This window comes from Phasianus colchicus, chromosome Z, assembly GCF_987193195.1.
Source record: "Phasianus colchicus chromosome Z, bPhaCol1.hap1.1, whole genome shotgun sequence".
In the NCBI taxonomy this organism is placed as follows: Eukaryota; Metazoa; Chordata; class Aves; order Galliformes; family Phasianidae; genus Phasianus; species Phasianus colchicus.
The window spans coordinates 35,795,325-35,813,073 of NC_143476.1; the positions used below are offsets into that span (position 1 = coordinate 35,795,325).

Here is a 17,749-nt window from a genome sequence, read left to right on the forward strand (position 1 = left end):
CTTTATGTTGAGTCCTAATGATGTGGAGATCTGGCTTGTAAAATTCAGGCAGTAAGGAAAGCTACCAAATTTTATGTACTATTTTTTATTCTATTTTTGCACTTGCATCACACTTCTACCTTTTCCTTACATTCATAAGAACTCAACTTTCTATTTTATATGAAAGCTGAGATTCCCATGTAGTCACTTAACTCTATAGCTGAGGTTTTAAGAAAAATAGAAGATGCTGTGAAACTCACTAGAAAATCACAAGAACTGCCAAAATAGAACTAGCTTGGTGCAGTTTGATATTTCTCCTGTGTACAGCCCAAAGTGACATTCAAGGCTTTTACTAGTAACTCTGCAGAGTATGACACTTTCCAGCTTTAGTTAAGTACCAGAAGCTTGCACTTTGAGGCCTAAGCTCAGAAGAAGTGCAAAGCTGAGATGGAGACCCGCCAGCTACAATTGACAGATTTCTTTCATGTAAAAGAATCCTAAATTTTGTCTCTTCTTCCAGGGCATCTTTGTATTACTATAGTGCAAGTGGTACTATTTAGCACTGATATACGTCATTATTTTCTTGCAATGATTTAAAAAGTTTCTTAAATTCCTTTCTCATTCCCATCAAATAAATGTTGTCAATAATTGTGGTTTTAAAAATGAACAGTGCCCTAATAGGCTAATGCATCCGCATCTTGCTCCTATCTCCAGTTTACACTCTCATAGCTGACTGAAAGCAAAATTTCTTCTCAAATTATTGATTTAGCATTTAAATATGACCTTGATTGCACTCTGTCTTGGAAAATAGCTGCTTCATGCACATTGCAAACAACACTCTTTGTGGGGCTCTGCACATATCCACCTACAATATAGAAGAACTGGACATATACTAGTTTCCTGCAACAAATTAGACAGCTTTTTGTTTGCAAAGAGCTACCTGTGAACACCATTTAAATATTGGGCAGGAAGAATTTTTGCTGTCTGGGTTGATAATAGGTTGTCCTTCTCTGTGAGACACTATCTGACTTTTTACACGATCTAATAGTAATGGAACCAGGATGAGAGGTTTTGAACTAAAGGAGAGAACACATAGATTAGATGTTAAGAAAAAGCTCTTTACTTAGAAAGTGGTGGGGTCCTGGCACAGCTGCCCAGAGAAGCTGTGGGTGCCCCATCCCTGCAGGTGTTCAGGAATAGGCTGGATGGGTCCCTGGGCAGCCTGAGCTGGTGGATGGCAACCAGCCCATAGCAGGGATTTGGTGTTGAATGGCCTTTGAGGTCTTTTCCAACCCAACCATTCTATAATTCTATGATTCATTGATACTGTGATTCTGTGATTTAGCTTAATGGGATTCTGGGAAAGTTCACAATGCTCTCTGGGAGAAATTTTGGACAGCTGGGTAACTGCTGTTATCTGCAGTATCTTCAGCATGATAAACAGAGTTAGAGACAGCCTAAAAAACCTTTGGCAATTCCTCTCCTATTCTGCAGGCTGGTTGCTTGCACAGAGGTAGAGTGGGCTTCCCTTTGAATAAAAGCCCTCATAGTGCCAATGTAAGAGCTTGATTAATGCCAGCTGGCTCTTGGCTGAGGTCTCATGCATCATCAACCTTTTATGGGCATCTATTCACAAATATTACTATTCTCTGTAATTCCTAGCATGGCATTTCTGCAGGTATCAAAGACTTTTGCCACTTTATAATCTCTGGCACAGAGGTATTGCGGAGCCCTAGGAGCTACCACCATGGCACGCAGCTGTGGCAAGCTGGGACATGGTGCTGAGATGTTTTGGCTTGACTGGAAGCTCTAGTACATGATGGGGACTGAGACATCATGGCACAGGGAAGGATATAACAAACAACATACAGTTAACTGAATTTGACTGTTTGGGGTTGGTTTTTGTGTCTGTGTGTGTTGATCCAGTTAGGTCACTGCCTTTCACAGATGGCTGATGGGTTTAGAAGCTACCACAAGAAAGTCTTTATTAGGAATACTCAAACAGCAAAGTTGTCTATCAGAAAACAAAGGAGGAAGATGCTTCCTCCTCTGAGGAATGAGATGAGTATATAGAGATGAATATACAGAAGACAAGGCTTTCTAATTGGGTAGGGAAAATGACTGCTGTTTGTCCTTTCTCAGAATCTACAGTGTAGTGAATGAGTTATTATTTTCAGCTCCTTTTATTATTCTGTACAGCTGTGGAAAATGACTGTACAATTGATATGCACTCTTGAAACAAAACGTATGGTCCAGTGACTAGATATGCTGAGGGAGTAGTAGCACTCCACCAAATTTCAAATAAAGATAAAAGACATTATCCAAAAAATAAATGACTATAATTCCTTTGAATTAGAATAAATATTTTAAAGAAAATACTTGTTTATTTCTGACTGATATCTGCACTGTCAGTCCACCTTACAAGATGGCCACATAGCGTAGCCACTATGCGAGTACAGTGCAGTGAAGCACAGAATAAATCCTGAGTGTTTTACAGGTCTGCTTTAGCAGGTCTCCCTAGAAGGGACATCAAAGGTAAAACAGACTCTAATGGTAGCATAATATCTGCTGAATAATATCTATGAGATCTGGTGAAGAAATGGCAAGCCATTAATGATTTTTCCATGTGGTGCAGAAACCCAGCATTATCCAGTGTTTTGAGTGCAAGTGACTGTCCTTTTCCAATGCAGTTGTTGGTTTTTTTTCCTCTTAGACAGGAAGTGACAAATATTAAGAAAGCATGTGAAGAGGGTTAGATAATCTAGCCCTTTGTGAATCTCAAACTATACTGAAGGTAAAATTTTCTTAACTGGTAAGTTTTAATAAACTTAAGATAGAACTGATATATAGTGAAACTCAATTGTTCTGAATGTCCAAAACAGAAACATGCAACTTTCATGGTATTCACAGGAATTAAATTTGCAAACATACTTAGATCTTATCTTCACTTTGCCTAGCCAGAATCTGAGCTGAGTGCACCTCAAGCACCTCTGCTGCTAAAGCTGTTGAGGCTGGAGGGAGAGTTTTCTTAAGTAGTTTATTTCAACTTGTGGTTTTCAGCTGTCTACAGGAGGGTACTAGCTTCTCCAAGAAGCAGGTTTTAATAACCTATTAGTTCACCTGTTGTTATTCTGTTATCATCACATGGGTTGCTTGAATACAGTGTCAAAGTCATCCAAAGGACAGAAAAGAGGGGAAAAAGGCAAGCCCATAAAACATCTCTTTGTTATATACATCCCTTGGAAAGCCATGCCACAGTCATACATATCTGCATCATACAGAAGATTTCAATATTTCTTAATAATGATTGAAAACCTCATAGGATCTGCTCAGTCTGCAGTTTAGAAAAGTTAATTAGAAAAGAATCAGAAAATTTTAATGCAGATTTTAAAGATATTTGTAGCTGGACCAAAGATGGAGAAAATTCTTATACAGAATAGGTGGGTGCAATGATGTTCTTGGCTGAGCACTAGTAGACATTAGGATTGGATTAGGATCAGCATTTTCATGAACATCTTCTCTACGAGTGTTGTTATGCAAATGCAACAGAAATGTGTAGGAGCAGAGGCGTACAGTCAGGCATCTGCCCAAGACCAGCTGCAGCCCTCAGCAGGGCACAATGCCCAGCTCCCAGGCCATGTTTTAGCAGAGATCCCACAGCTGACAGAGCAGAAAACCCATTTCCTCCATTTATACCAACATGTCTGATTTTGCACTGAAGTAGATGCCCCAAAGCACCCAAACCATTACGTGAGCGTTGTAACTTCTGGCAAGAAGGCAGAACAAGCAGCTGGAGAGCCATAATTTCCCTTGGAAGGCATGTATGTGCCTGTGACTTCATATGCACAGAGATACACAGGGGCTCTAACTAGATACGGCTTTGGAAGGCAAAATTTGAAATCCCAGGCAACTGAATCCTATGAAAGTTTTATCTGGAATGTCCTGCACTTATTGAATGGATTGTTAGGAAAATTTCTGAAAATACTTTCTTATAGAAGTTTTTTTAATGGATAACATTTTTTTGTAGATAATGATTGAAATAGATAGAACAGACATGGCATGCTGTAAAAGGAAGAAACAATTGATTTCATCCCTCTGAGTATGTTACGAGAGTATCTCCGTGTAGAAAATAGAGATTAAATGATGGCTAGAAAATGCGATGAGTCCCTCCAGCTAACAAAATGTTCAGAATCCCTCAGGCAAGAAAACTTAACAAGAAGAAAAGAGGTGGGTAGATTCAAGTGTCAGGTTGACTGTGAACATCTAGAAAACAGAAGATAATGTTCCATAGAAGTGTCTTTTAGTTGATTGAATCATAGAATCACCAAGGTTGGAAAAGACCAATGGGATTAACACTCCAACCATTTACCATTTTGTTGCTGGATATCATTTGCAAAACTAAACCACTGGAGAAGCTTGGTACAGTTGATGAAGGAAATACCTTTTTTTTTTTTTTTTTTTTTTTTCAGTATCTTCATTGCTTTTTTGAGACCTGGAACTTAAGGTCGGTAGCGAGAAGAGTTTCGCAGTTACCAGTATTTATAAGGAAGCATGATTCATGTACAGGCAGATGTTAAACAAATGATACACCTGAAAAACCTTCCATTGCTTTTGTCAACTTACTGGGTGGTTTAAGTTCTTCTGCTTCCTCACAGCTATTACCAACCCTGAGATGTGCATTTTTGATACATTCCCCTCATGCAAAAATCCTCCTGCTCTGTGGAATTTAAATTCCCTGCCATGGAAAAATTAAGTTAAAGAAATCTCATTATACATTTTAATTTGTGAAGTGACAGAAAGAAAATGTGCTTTGCTTATTTTATAGTTAACTGAGTTAGCTTAAAAAATCTGTTTTTTGGGAAAGTCTCCAAGCCCGCCACTGTTAGAAATCACATCTCCTTCCTATCACATCATGTGCTGAACATGCAGCAGCAGTGGTCTGAAAGACACAGAGGAAAAAGCCCTAAAGTTCATCTTTTATGTATATAAATTGCTAGAGAGTGTGTAATGTTTTCCTGCTGGAAGATAAACCATATATTCCCTTAAAGAGCTTAGTAGGGTCTAGAGATGACTATTCTGGCTTTGGAAATTATCGGAAAGCAATCATTTAACTTTGGAGTCAAGCATCAACTTCCCTTGGCACTAAGAGCTCTGAGTTATGTTTCAGGCCTTGCTGCATCCCCATTGTCTGTCTAGGACGAAGGTCCTGGAGCTGTGTCTACCCCAGCCCTCCCAACAGGAACAGCAATGCCTGAACTGCTTTAACAGAACCACTGGTTGACCTCAGTGCAGTGAATGATCATTCCTTGGAATAAACAGTTTGCAAAATGACACAGCTAATGGTGACATCTCAAATGTTCTTGCACAACTTCAGAAGGAGGAAGCTGATGTTTCTGACTTTACCCAGCTTTGAGTCTTCTGGGAGGAATGTAACAAAGGAGCTGTTGACATTTGTGCTTGGAGTGGCTCATGATATACTTCTGGTGGAAGAAATACTACATTCTTGGGTTTCATAGCAGTACTTTGTGAACTTTTTTCTAGCTGGTAGTATTTGTCTTGTGTCCAGCTGGAGAGACAGTTCAGTCACACCAGGAACAGTGACAAAGTAGAAGCAGTGCTCCTCTTGGAGGAGGAGCCTAAAGACTGTCCTGATGCAGGTTTAAAGCCCTCTGATAATTTTGCTACAGGGTTAATTATATTTGCATCTCTAGAATAGTTTCTGCTCTGTAAATGTTATCATATTTCATTTGTCAACTCAGTCAATAAAGCACATGCACTGGGATCTTGCTTTCAGGCATGGTGCCATGGCAGTTTGTAGACAATCTCCCCCCTGAGAGAAGCACTTGTCCCTCTGCAGAATGGGCAACACACACAATCACACAAGAGCTTCCTTGAGCAGAGCAGACAAGCAGCAGGGTACTTGTTGGTAAAGGCTTTTGAACAGTCACCACGTCTTCCCCTAGAGAGTTCTGATTATAAGGAGGAAATGGGAAAGACAGGCACTGGCATGAATGTGGGGGCCTAGAGAAGAGCAAAGATGAAATTGGTGTGCATAGCTCAGGAGGCTTGTGCAATTATTCCTCAGATGGGAAGGGAAGGAGGTGGCAATGAAGACCAGTAGAGATGATTTGCCATGGTGGATTTAGAAAAATGACAGGAGGAGTAGGTTCAAGCTCACTGAAAGGCAGTTGTACTAATCTGACAATGACAAAGGCATAGATGCTTTCCCCAGTGTTTAACTTTTGGGAGAATACAGTGCAGCTGCAAACATGCTGTACTTCATTTGCATGCACAAACAGAGGCTGTTTGTCTGCTTCAACTTCTATTTGTCTCCTTTTCTGTGACCTTGATTTCCTTCTTGTTCTTCCCCTTCCTTTGCTCTTCACAGGCAAAGTAGCTGGTGAAAGATGGGTTCACACATTGAAATATGATGCTCACTAAGACTTAACATCCATCCTGAAAACACAAAATGTGAGGCATCTTTCCCTATTTGCCTATGCAGTGAAGAGAATTACTCCAGTTGAGTGGGTACCAGAGGGTGGCATGTTGCAGCAGTGTCATTGGAAAGAATGGATTTTTCCAGATCTTCAAGCATTTGGCAGAGGCCCTGATTGGTTTGATGTGCTGAAATAAGCTTTTTGCTTAGCCATGACTGCTCTTCAGGCTCCACAGAGACACAGTCCTGCTCATTCAGGAGAGATATCCCAATTCCAGCATTTCCAGGTTGACTCTAACGCAGGAAAAAAAAAGAGCAGTTGGATCATTACCAATGCATGGATCACAAGAAAATGGAGATATTTTACTTTCTTTTCTTCCTTGCTCATACACTGCAATGCACAGGGAGATGCATTCATTCAATGAACAGCAGAATTAATCAATTTCTTAAACAATTTTTCAATAAAACATCATGTCTACAGATCATTAAAGAAGCTTGATGCAGCCCAAGTTTCTGTTGTGCAGTTGTGCTGAACAGTGAAATGAAATATTATGTGGTGGTTTAGATCACTTTTCTACCGACCTGTGCAGTTTTGGCAGAGATGAAAGTAGTGTTGCAGTCTGCCAAAAGGCTCCATTTTGAGTGGTTTTCTTGAGAGTCAGTGTAGTTTTCTTGCTCCAAAATAATGCTGGATGGGCAATGATGTTTGGATGCCAGTGCCATCCAAAGGACCTTAACAAATGTCATAGGTTACCTCATAGTTCTCAGGGACACTGATCACATTTTAAGCTAACATAGTGTCATGTTGCAAATACACAATCAAAACGGAGAAAACCTGTACTTTAACCAGTACAAATATGGGCCTGTTTGCAAAATGTAGTTCTGTCTTTGGCCATGTTCAGGTCTATTTCAGCACTCTCTGAACAAGGAGGATGACCTGAAATTAATGCTATATTTTTTTCTCAGCATTTAATGTACCAAATAAAAAAAAATAATAATAATAATAAAAGAACTATTTTGTACTCATAAGAAAAAAAAAGGGAAAAGAAAAAAAAAAGGAACTGATTGTGCAGTGTGCTATAGGTGGACAGTAATTCTGTTATTTAACAAGAGGGCTTTCCTGTCAACTTCTATGTGTCTATTCAGTAACACATATACATACATGTTAGAAAGAAATGAGGAAAATACAACTGGAAAAGAAATTGATGAGACTTTTTTGGGTAGGGAAAAGGGAAGGAGAAATCTTCTCTGAGCTGAATTACTCAAACAAATACCAGAAAAGAATTTCAGCATAAGAAAAAAAATGCATTGTGTAAGTAGTTATGATAAATAAGTGTGTAAGGGAATTAAAAGCCAATGGAAAAATTGGCAAGTTCTGTGAAATTTGCCATGCCTTTGTCATTTCTTCATGTGCAGCTCTTATATGCTCTTCTTTAAGAGTGGTATGTTTGTCTACTACAATTTTGCTTCTGTTGGCAATTTTGCTGACGGTAGGAGTTTGTCTAAAGACAGGAAGGAGGTTTGGTTTTTGGGAAAATGTCCTTTCAGATGTAACCCAGAGAATAGCTGTTTCTAAACCAAGTGTGTATCCCAGTCCTTTTTGCCTACGCAGAAGGATTTGCTCTATAAAGAGATTTTAAACATCCGTCTTTTAGTTTCCAAAGCTTCAAGAGCCTGGAAGAAAAAAGACAATATAAAATAGGGATCTGTTTTGCTGACTGGAGCAGGATCAGGAGCTTTGACCTGTGGAAATTTTGAATCAGTCTCTGGGATTGCATTTGAAGATTGGAGAATGCCTTCCAGAAGAATCCACATAGACTGTAGCTAGGTACAGAGAAACGGACATCTTCCAGTAAAGTAGGAACCTGAGGCATAAACCCTGGCAATGGGCTCAGCATCCAGCCCAGACCTTTGATTTCCTCACACAAACAGAATGAATAGATGATAACAAAGAGAAAACATGCACTGCAGAGATCTTTGCCCTTCACTGGCTTGGATGTGATCACTGTCATGACATTAACATGAATAGACTGATTCACGGTTTGTCTCCCTGCCTAGAAGACGGTGTATTTGTCAAAACATATTTCCAGTTCTCAGAGAGTGTTAAAAATAGCAGAAGTGCTAAACTGACAGCAGGAAGCAAACTTTGTGGATCATCATTTTGTATTCTTACTTAGCTAACTAGATTGGCTCCTAAAGGTTGATAATGTGGGGAGAGACTAAGTTACGTTTGTTGCCTTCATGCATGTATTATACTCATTAAGAGTGAAACAACCTCATCTGCAAAGTGAGAAACACATTGTTCAGTCCCAAAGGCAGACCAGAAAAGAAGCTGTGGCTCCAGAAATCAGAATCCCTTTATTAGTTCCCCATTTGGATGTTCAGATGCATCTTCTGATTCTCCTTCAGAGCTCAGATTCCTGTACCTTTGATGCCAGGTCATGCTGTAGAATATACTCCTGCTTCAGAGCAGAGTGCAGTTCAGACCCCATGGCAGAACAGGCTCCTTTAGTTTGGGACTGGAAGGATGAGGTAAAGGAGATAGAAATAACAAAGTATGTATTGTGCTGTAGTCTTCCTTGTATTTCTGGAATTGAAGCAGAAGTTCCTGAAGAAAATTATTGGAAGAAAACTGTATCATTCCGTGGGTGGCAACTGCTGTGTTCCAGCTGCCCACATCTCTTCTGCCTAGTAAGTGATTGACTGCTTTGGAGAGCTATGCTAAACAATTATCTCTATTTTGCAAGAAAGGACCTTGAGAGCCTTGTTGAAAATGTTCTGCAGAAAAAGGTTGTGCAAGTAAGTACTTGTGGTTGTATAGCAGTACTTTGAACCCAAAGAAATATTCTAGGAAATTTCCACTTTTCAGGTATTTTGCTGGACTTGTGCTCTCCACGGAGCAGAGCTGACCTCAAGCCTGAAGGGGTATGGAAGAAGACTGCTGGTTTTGCACCTCTGCTTGAAAATCTTCCATTTTTTTCCTTCTTTCCACACAATAGCTCTGTTTCTGTGAATGCTTTTACTCACAACAAGAGAGCAGAAAGAGTTTTATTAAAGTTACTATCTTTTTTTACTCAGAGCTGAAGCAGTTTTTTCTGTAATGCTATCTTAAGGAGCTCCTAGGTGTCACATAGCTTACCGCATTGAAACTACTTGGCAGAAGTACACTCAAAATGCTCTCCATAGGCCTTTCTTTCAGGTAACACTTAGTAGATAGTGTAGATAGCCTGAATTACAAATTGTCTTTTGCTCTACATAAAGTAAGTCAGTGGAATTTATGATTTTTTTAGGAATTTTAATTTTAGGTATTTAGGTTTGATTTTCATTAGCAAGAGCTAGATGGAAGGAAGATTTTAATCAGGGTTTTCTGAAGGATAACAGGTCTTTTTCTTCCTGACGAGCTGGCATTGAGAAAGTGTGCACACCCACTGATGAAACACCTTCTCCTCTAGTGAAATTCAGCCACTGTTCCATGGTGATGGAAGACCTCGTGGTATTAGTAATTGCTGCCAGAACACCCTGTTCCCCATCCATTCTCATTGGAGTCTCTGTGATCAGCTATTGCAAGCTGCCTGCTGGCCAAAAGGGAATGAATCCCTCTCTTTGCTTAACCCTTCCTGGCAACAGCGTGTTATGTATATTTGATTTTCAGCCATTCTGTAGAGCAGAATCAGATATTGGCTTGAACTTACTGATGGCACCAGGCAGCACTGTATGCCTTGCAGGGCAACTTAACTCAAGCTGGACTGTCATCTTGTGGGCGCACTTCTGAAGATCAGCCCTTGGTTGCACGGAGGGGTACCTGGGAAGTTCTCAGCATTACACAGATATAAACTTGCAATTGTGTAGCATCACTATGAGCAGCTTCATCATAGTCTGAAATTAGCGGCAGCATGCATGCTCTACCAAGCAAAACCCAGCAAGCTGCAAAAGCTCAACACTGTGCTCTCTGTCCTGTGTAGTGTATATAGTTAGTCTTAGAGGGACTACAGTCTGAACATGGTGGAAATCTATTATTTATTGGGGCTGCAGTGAGGGTTGCATCTGCAATCAAACTGACCTTGGGCATGTCACAGATGGTTTCAGTGGAACAGGAGACAAATGTTTGCTGGATCAGTGATGTATCCCACAGAGTTTGTTCTCATGCTCTGGAAGAGCATGCAGTGCAGATGTGCAAACAGTGACCTCATTCTGCTCATAATAAAAACAGTGGGTGAATAAACTTAAAAATCCCAATCATAAGGTACTTGAAGTACTGCTGTTTTGTTTTTTTTGTTGTTTTTTTTTAAATGGTTGTATTATTATTTAAGGATTAATAGAGTGGTGTCCTCCAACAGAAAGAACAAGCTAGAATCATATAAACGAGTCATAAATCCTGAGCAAGTCTTGGTGGATAATTAGTTTCTCCTGCTTTTATAAGATATCACCTCAGGAATCTTTTCCCCGGACAGTTAGAGAACATCTTGATTTCATCAGTGTCCATCTACAGAACCATTGAATATGTTTAGGGCTGAATGTGTTCTTCTGTGAGCTTCAACTCTCTTTGTACTAACATTATAAATGACAGGAGAAAAAGAGCAGGAACATTACACTTGTTTCTTCATGAAAGAACACAGTGGTGTATCTCTACAGTGCCCATGCAAAAATACAAGTTGAAAAATTCACAGAATCCAGAATTTGATCCATCTGGACTCAGGTTTTGAGAATCAATTTAGTTTGCATAAAAGTATTACGCACAGAATTTGGGTATGGCAGTGATATTGTTGTTACCATAACATAATGACTCCCTGGCAGCAATAGTACCTCTTCACATTAAATTTTGTGCAAGCATGGAATAGAGAGCCTGTCTATACCATAAGGGCTTGCAAACTAAATAAAGTTCCGTATCTCTGACAGCAGAGCAGTTGGAAGCCACATCAGGATAGCTTGGGTGGTACTGTATCTGCCATGTGTTGTGAGATCCAAAAGGATCACCAAAGAAACAACAGTCAATGAACAGCAGGAGGATGGAGGAGGAGGATGGAGGTACTTTTCTCTTTTTAAGTGACCTTACATAAAATTAATATTCTAAAACTATACACTGTGAGGAGCACAAGTCTCATTTGCCAAAAATAGAATATTGTTCTAACTGGATTTTTCTGAGGCCTCTAATTGCTTTCCTCATGGGGACTCTTTGGTCTCTTCCTGTGTGGCCTTTTGCAGAAAGGTGTGGCACTGGCCTGAGCTGTGGTGCTGAGAAGATTCTGCAACACAGAACTGGCAGCTCACTTCCAGATCACAGAAAAAAGCTCCCTTGGATTCCTTCATTGTGAAGGATAACTAGAAGACATGCCACACTAGTGTTCATATGCAGAGGAATAGGACAGTTTGTCACCTCACCTGTACCTGGAAACAAATAAGCAGCACCGTTCCCTGGCTTTCCTGCCATCCCTAGAAAAGCCCTGAGTCTGCTATCAGTGCACTGTGGGTTGTGACTGATGACCTCTCCTGCAGATGTCTGTCAAGATGTGTGGGTCAGTTATGCTCAGCCTTGCACCTTAACTGTAATAGTTTGCCATCCAGGCAGAAAGCCAGGCCCCAGATAATGGCACAGTCATCACACTGTAGCTGGATTTGTGTGGAAGATGTAAATAGTTCACTACCAAGCCAGCAATTTTCTTGGAAATATGAAGGGATGAAAAACTCTTCTCTTTTCCAGAGTAAACAGCCCAGCTCTTTCAATCTGTCCTCACAGGAGAGGTTTTTCATCCCTTGCATCATTTTTGTGGCCCTCCTCTGGAGACGCCCCATCAGGTCCATGTCTCTCCTGTACTGAGGGCTCAACATCTGGACTCAGTGCTTCAGGTGAGGCCACACCAGTGGAGAACAAAGGGGCAGGACCACCTCATTCACCCTGCTGGCCATGCTTCTTTTGATGCAGCCCAGGATTCAGTTGGCCTTCTTGGCTGAGAGGGCACATTGCTGGCTTATGTCCAGCCTGCCATCCACCACTCCCCACAGGTCATTTTTGACAGGGCTGCATTCAGTCCTTTCATCCCCTAGCCAGTACTGTTAGTGGGAGTTGCCTCAACCCAGATTTAAGACCTTGCATTTGGATTTACTGAACCTCATAACATTTACCTGGGCCCACTGCTCTAGCCTGCCTACATCTCTCCCATCCATCAAGTGTGTCAACTGCACCCCACAGCTTGGTGTCATCAGCAAACTTGCTGAGGGTGCACTTGACCCCACTGTCAATGTCACTGATGAAGATATTAAAGAGTATTTTTTCCAGCACTGTGCTTGTGGGACACCAGTTGTCTCTGATCTCCATCCAAATATTGAGCCATTGACCAGCACTCTCTGGATTCGATCCTGCAGCCAGTTCTTCATCCATCAAACAGTCTACCCATCAAATCTATATCTTTCCAATTTGGAGAGAAGGATGCTGTGGGTTATGAAGTCAAAAGCCTTACTGAAGTCCAGGTAGGTGATATCAGTGGCTCTCCCCTTGTCCACTGATATGCTGACACTAGAATCCACTAGGTTGGTCAGCAGGATTTGCTTTTGGTGAAGCCATGCTGGTTCTCCCATATCACCTTTCTGTTTTCTATGTGCCTTAGCATAGCTTCCAGGAAGATCTGCTCTATGATCTTTCCTGGCACAGAAGTGAGACTGACAGGTCAGTAGTTCCAGGGATCATCCTTTTTATCCTTCTCAAAAATGGGAGTGATGTTGCCTTTTTTCCAGTCACCAGGGACTTCCCCTAATTGCCATGATATTTTGAATATTATTGAGAGTGTGTTGGCACTCCCCTTTACACTCTAGCTGAAAAAAGACAATATGATCTCTGTTAAAGTAACAGATCATCTCCAAGAAGGTTTGCTAGTAATGAGACCAAGAATGACATACTCTGCTCTATAGGCTCATAGAGCCAGTTTGCTTAAGTAAGGCCAGCATTGACTCAGAAACAGTGATGAAACCTGCCACCGGGGGCAGATCCATTAGCAAGGCATGCTTTTGCTTTCCACATTCTCCAACAGTCTGCCTCTGACACTTGAAATGCCAAATCCACTTCAGCACAGCTTCCATTTTAACTGAGCTTTTGGGAAGACAAATACTTGTCAAAATGCTGCTAAGTGTGTGAAGAACACAACTAGCTGATTTGTACCATTAACAAGGCGATTATGCTGGTTCATCTAATTTAATAGTAGTGTGGAGTAAATACCTCATTGAATTCAGATTTACAACATGAGCTTATGCTAGCGAATGAGAGGCAGATTAAATTTATATGTACTTTTTCTCTTGGCCATCTTCTGCCTTTTAAGCTCATTTCTGAAGACTTTTCCATTCAAATGTTCAGAGATCTGCATCCTGGTTGTATTTCATGCTGAAGTGAGGCTGCATGGTAGGGATCTCAGAACTGATGCTCCGCTCTGCTCTGTTATTGTTTGAACTACACAGGCAGCTTAAAAAGTCAGACCTTCACTTTTAGATGTCCTTGTGAGATCAAAATGTATAAATCATGTAAAATACTGTAGTGTGCCTGCAGGCTGTATTTTGCTTCTTCATGTAAGAAATGAAATTAGAAGCAGAGAGACAGACTCATTTCATATGGATCTGAATGAAAAGAGATCCTTGATCAGGAAATCCTATGGGGTTGCTCAAAGACTGATGATGCCAGGTTACTGATTTAATTAATGTTACCTAAATCTCTGGAGACATCTAAGCTACCTGTCTCAGTAACGTTGAACTCCTGGGACATTTGTAGAGACAGACCTGACCCTTATCCAGAACACCCCAATATATGCAAAATAGTGACACCTGCATATCAGGATGGAGTAACAATACAAAGAAGGGCATGACTTTGGGAAAAGCACTTATCTGTGTTTGAGTCCTGTTCCTGCTTCAGCTCCCCAGGAAAACACGCTGCAGAGGTGCATATTTTAGCTAATGGAAGAGAAAATCTGACAGAAGAGCTCTGTGGAAGGAGGAGAGAAGGCATTTCAAAACCAGGTTGCACAGTAATGGGGGAAGAGGGGCTCCTCATTAACTCAGAGATCTACAGGAGATAAAGGTAAAAGCAGAGGAGCTGTGAAGGAGTGGTTACATAGCACCTACATGGCATCTTTTTGAGTTTCTGTAGAAGAGTCCCCATTCGTTGAGACAGAAATCCAGCCAAAACCCTGAAGTTACAATGGAAGGATCTCCCTTTGCTGTCTCTGTTCTGGGTTTTGTTTGCTGATTTGTATGTTTTGCCATGCTAACTGCTGTTTAATAAACAGTTCAAATGGTTTACAGCTTTATAAGCCTGTCAGGTGCAATGCTAGGTTAGAAATTCATCCAAACTGTAGAAGCTTTCTTGCTTGAATCCCTGTCGCCTTAAGTACCTGTGCATATAAACCTGCACAAACCAGGCAGCAGCTCACTCTTTCCAGGGATGACCTTGAAGCTGTGAAATCCCAGGCACATGTGGGATGTGAATTGCAGAGAAGCTGCAGCAGAAGTGCAAAACACAGAGAGACCCAAGTTGTTTCCTGAAGGAGAATGCCTTGAAACGTACAGCAGAAATCTGCCCATTTACAAGTGGATCCAGCTCTTGGAGCCCAGCAGCAAAACAGGCAGATGCAGATTGGCACCATACAACCATCCACGTTCTACTGTTTTTGCAGCTCAAAGCATTCATGGAGCTCCAGCTCCAGACCTGAGCCTCAAGCAGCCTTCCTCGAGGATCTGCCAGGAACCAGGCAAGCACAAGGAGTGTTTATGCAAGTCTTCCCTCTTAATGTCACACACTAGTGGAAAGCTGCTGTAGGGTCTGCTCCTGTTGCTGAGGGCAGGGCAATCTTTGCCTCTGACGGTGCATGAAGAAGCTGGGCATTCAGATTTGTTATGCAATCCACAGTGTGGTGTCCCAACTGCTCCTATTAATGAAAAAAATGTTGGGATGCCTTACCTATGGGTATGACATAGCAGTAATACCTCCCATGTACTGCTAAAGTTCAGTATTGAGACATGTGATCTTACACCTGTCAGATTAAATAACCTTTAGAGGAAGCTGGTTGGATATGAAGCTCTTTTACGTGCTGCATAGGCAGGATGCCAAAGCCAAGGCTGGGTGGGATTTTTAGCATGCCTAGATCACATACTAAGCATACTTTTTTTTTTTTTTTTTTTGCCAAGCAGATAGACATATCCACCCTCGTAGTCACGACTGTATTCATCATTATGTTCTCTGGTCTCTCTGTGGTCTCCTGTTGGAGTAACGTGACTCAGTGTTGAGTGGGAGAGGAGGCTGAAACCCCACAGTGCTGTGAGAATGCCATGTCTGGCCATAATGGGACTCGGCAGAGTGTTGATATTCCATCTGGAGAGGGTCAGTGATGGCCCCTGCAACCTGGGTCAATCTTTACAAGGCACAAATGAGCTGGATCTTCTAGGCTGGTTAAGATGAACCCAGCCCCATGCTGGGAGCTGTTCAGAGTCTGTTCAGAGATAAACCTTATCCAGAGCAGTGATTTGCTTCTGAATTTGTGTATAATCTTACTTGCATCATCAGACTGAAAGGATTCTGATGACTGAAAATCATCAGATCCTCGATTCATGACTCCATTTCCTTGTGTCCATAGGAATGTTTGTCTCCTTCTTTCTTCCTGCTGTAAAACAAGGCAACTTCAACTCATGTTAGCAGATCCCCAAGACTGTGTGAGCATCCTATTCATGACCATAATTGAATAAAAGCTTAAGGAAAGCATCTTAAGCTAACAACAGTATCTCACAGATGACAAGAAGTATTTTCTGGCAGCAGAGGAACTGCTCACAGTCCAGCAGCTCAACCCTGCCCTGCTTGAAGGAGATCCAGTGCTGTACCACACAGGTCAGTATGGCACCACTTGGTGCCAGCAGGCACGCTGTCATGCTCACAAGTAGGAGTCAACAATGCAATAAAAACATTTTCTGATGTGAGACACCAAGACGCTGAAATCATTGTCTAATCCAGACAGGCTACAAGGATTAAAACACAAAGCGCCTTCATTTTACTTTGAAATAAGCAAAAAGTTGGATATGAGTCAGGTATCAGAATTAGTGCTGCCATTCTCCTAGTGGCTCCAGACTTTGCTCTGTGCTGACTAGCAAGACCAATTTGTTCCGTTCCCACAGTTGAAAGTCTAATTTCTTCTTCCCGCATCATCTTATGTGTCTTAGGGAAATTCCTTGAAGTGAGGATGTGTGTCATATGTGCAATGAGGGAAAATCAGTCCTGCTGAAATCATAGCCTTTGTGATTCTGATCTTTTTTATTGAGCAAAAAGTGTTTATAGATCCTCACCAAGATTAGGAGAAAAGCAGTGTAAAGGATCAGAGTTGCAGCTTGTATGTCTTGGACTAAAATCTTGTAATTTGTTTTTCATTTCCTAATGGAAGGATTACAAATTCCTGAATGGATGTCGTAACATTATCAGTATCTGCTCTGTAGGACAACATCAGCACTGTATAGATGCTGCTCATTCAGCATCTGTTTGCTGTCATGTCCTGTCAAGTCATGTCTTCCAGACAAAAAAAAAGGAGGCCTTTGCAAAAAGTACTCACACTCCAATGCATGGAATGATCTTGATTAAATTCTAAAACTATAGGAAAGTGTGACTTTATTCCTTAGCCATGTACAGTTTCAGTTCAGATTTGGGAGGAAGAAAGATGTTATCAAAACTTTTCATACTTCAGGGACTCATTATGGGGGGTTGTCCAGTCAAAAGTGTTGGTGGGCTACACCTAAACCACAGTTTCCGGTGACCTAGGAGCATTAAGAGAAGTGAGAAAACTGCAGGTAAAATTTAGTCACTCCAAAATGAGGTTGACAGTTTCACCTAAGTGGAAATTTCCTCACAGGATATCAAAGGAGTCATGATTTCTGCAAGATAATTTTGTCTCATAATCTCAACGAGATATTTTTCTGTTGTGTCCCCTTTCAAAAATGCTAGTGAGGGAGTTTTTCAAAAGGAAATTCTTTCCTGTATTCATCACTCTTCATTAAGAGCTGTTGTTCTGGGAGTTGTGCCATAGTTTTATTTGTTGTATGAGATGCATGGTGATTTTAATTAAATGGTCACTGTCTGTGTGAACCGTGGTGGTTGGATGTAATGACCAGGGAGTTATAATTGTAACTGCTCAGGGCAGCTAAGTTTTTACTGCAATCCTATAGTGGCTTTTGTCTTCAAAAAGGAAGAGCCTTTCTCTTCTTGGACATCTTTGCCCTTTATAACCACAGGTGATGTTGGTAGTGGGCTCATGGCAGCTATGAAATGATCATATCCAGAAGCCCTGAGCAGAAGTGAATCCTACAGGGCTCTGTTTGAAC

General features: G+C 41.2%; 1 protein-coding gene and 1 pseudogene across 6 annotated transcripts in view; both read left to right on the top strand.

The window, feature by feature from the left end:
• Nucleotides 1-17,749, top strand: part of PALM2AKAP2 (PALM2 and AKAP2 fusion) — a 243,269-nt gene that overhangs the window by 17,965 nt on the left and 207,555 nt on the right. The gene's annotated exons all lie outside the window — the stretch shown is intronic.
• LOC149912854 (uncharacterized) lies at nt 12,106-16,272 on the top strand (annotated as a pseudogene).